Consider the following 2,534-nt stretch of genomic DNA (forward strand, 5'->3'; position numbering starts at 1 on the left):
GACCAATGAAATCAGAAACTTTGGGGGTGGCACCTGGACATCTGCGGGGTGTAAAACTCCCCAGGTGACTCCGGTATGCAGCCAAGTTTGCAAATCACTGCGTTTGTTCTTCACCTCCATTTTCTCACCAAATGTTTTCAGTTACCCTCTACCGGGGATATTCTTATTCCCTTTTTACACGCAATGGATTTCGAGAAGTTAAATACCTTGTTGAGGATGAGAAGCTCTGCCAGACTTAAGCTCTTGAAGACAGCGCTATGCCTGATGCACTGTCTGCCTGTGTTTGTGCCCTCACGTGGGGCACCGGGTGTGGCGCTCCCCCTGGATATGTGCCCTGCCCCCAGCACCAGCTTTGAGGACAAAGAATGAAGATGTCATGTTCACAACCCCATTGCATCTGGGCTCACTAGGGTTTGAAACAGAGGGAGAGATGGCCACGTGATCATGTGACCCAGAATGACAAACTGGACACATTGACCAGCATGCAGAGACTCTGTCCTTCAGGGACTGATGCCATCCATCCACTGTGGAGTTCGTTATACAGCTGCAGGTAGGAAGTTGGCAGAGAGCCAGCTCTGTACCCACTCCAGCCCCTCAAGGACCAAGGCTAATGCTGTGGCAGCAGACTGTGGGTCACAAAGGCGCTCCCAGCTCCTGGGAGCCAGCCCCGAGCTCAGGCTCTGCACTGCTGAGCTAGCCAGCCAGCCTTTGGTGCACTGGGAAACTCCCCCCTAGCCCCTGCAGACACCTCTGCCCTGCCCTGGGAACCATGGACACAGTCTAAGCCACCATCACTTCCAAATGTAGAATGCCAGAGATCTGACTGATATTCCCACTTTACACGTGGGGAAACTGAGGCCCAGAGTGTGGAAGACATTTGCTCAAGTTCACTTGGTGAAATATTGAAGAACCAAGACTTAGAATCCAGCCCAGCTGACTCAGGTCCTGGGGGCTTCCTGCTTCACCTGCTTCACCTGCTTTAGTTGTGCCATCCCAGGTACAGAGCTTCACACGGGTTCGGCGTCACGCGCACAAGCACGCAGCTAGCCTCCAGCTCTCAGACCTGGGACTCAGCAGGCTGCAGTCTCTTCTCCCACTCCCACCCCATGGGCTGTCTACAGGCGATGTGTAGCCAGGGAGTGAGATGGCAGCGTCTACCTGAAGACCCTGAAGCTGCCCCTCTTCAAAGGAGCTGCTCAGCCCTCATTTGATTAAAAAGCCTGAGTCACTGAACAAGGTCTAACTAGACCTAGGCCGCCTCTAGAATGCAGCCTCTTGGGATTGGGTGGGACCGCAGGGCTCCTCCAGGGCAGCATTCCCACAGGCGGGAGCGCTCTGCAGCAGCCCCGTGCAGAGTCAGGAACAAGAGCCTGGGCGGGGACCCTGCCCACCCGCCTTGTTTCCCCGCTGATTCCCTGCATTGCCCTGCCCTGCCTGGTTTTATTTCCTCACTGCAGAAGGAAGGGCTGGAGTCAGTATCCTCTCCAGCTCCCATATGCTTGGGCTCCACGACCTTAAGTGGACAGTCCCCTCCATCACCTCCTACACTGTCCAATAGGGTAGCCACTAGCCACATGTGACTACTTACATCTACATTTAAATTGAAGGAAATTCAACAAAAGTTTTCACTAGCCACCTTGGAAGTGCTCGGTGGTCACGTGACTAGCAGCCTCTGCCTAGGGCAGTGCAGATGTAGAACATTTCCATCATTTTGGAAGTTCAGAGCTGGATTCTGGACAACAATGAGAGGACTCTTGTGTTGGAGAGGTACCTGAATAGGCTGAAGAGACAACTTGGGACAATAGAAAATTATCTCTTCTCTGAAGGCACTTTTCTGGGTGGGGCAGTAAGAGATCTGGCCCCTTAAGAAGGCTCCTGTGCTCACTTTGAGAGCACACATACTAAAATTAGAACGATACAGAGATTAGCCTGGGCACGGATGACACGCATATTCAGATAGTGTTCCATATTTTTTGAAATAAATAAGTCACGAGGATGTAATGTACAGCATGACGACTATAGTTAATAATACTGTTTGCACATTTGAAAGCTGCTAAGAGGGTAAATCTTAAAAGTCGTCATCACAAGAAAAAAACTCTAAATATGTAAGGTGACAGATATTAAAAAGATTTATTGTGGTGATCATTTTACAACATATACAAATATTGAATCATTCTGTTGCATACCTGGCACTAATGTTGTATGTCAATTATACCTCATTTTTAAAAAGGAAAAAAAAAGAAAAAAGAGAAAAACAGATGGCTCCTCTCTACAGAGATGGTGGTTAACTAGTGAAGTTCCTCAGGGGGCCAGGAGCATGGGCCACTAAGGCCTCACTGTGGCAAAGAAGGCTGGCAGCCTACAGAGTCCTGCTCCGGAGGTGACAGAGGGAACAGGGGAGTGTCCAGCTAGCGGGGGGCTTGCCCCTAAGCTGGCCTGGCCTCTCCATGTCTCCTCCCGCAGCAATTCCATTCCCACACCTGTCCTTGCAACACACATGCACGCACACACGTACACACATACACACACCCCAT

The 2,534-nt window shown here is 50.7% G+C and overlaps 1 pseudogene; it reads left to right on the top strand.

Moving 5' to 3' along the window:
• The first annotated feature begins 1,877 nt into the window (after positions 1-1,877).
• LOC114236236 (U6 spliceosomal RNA) lies at positions 1,878-1,974 on the top strand (annotated as a pseudogene).
• The last annotated feature ends 560 nt before the right edge of the window (positions 1,975-2,534 follow it).

The sequence above is a fragment of the Balaenoptera acutorostrata genome, chromosome 1, assembly GCF_949987535.1.
Source record: "Balaenoptera acutorostrata chromosome 1, mBalAcu1.1, whole genome shotgun sequence".
NCBI classification, from domain to species: domain Eukaryota; kingdom Metazoa; phylum Chordata; class Mammalia; order Artiodactyla; family Balaenopteridae; genus Balaenoptera; species Balaenoptera acutorostrata.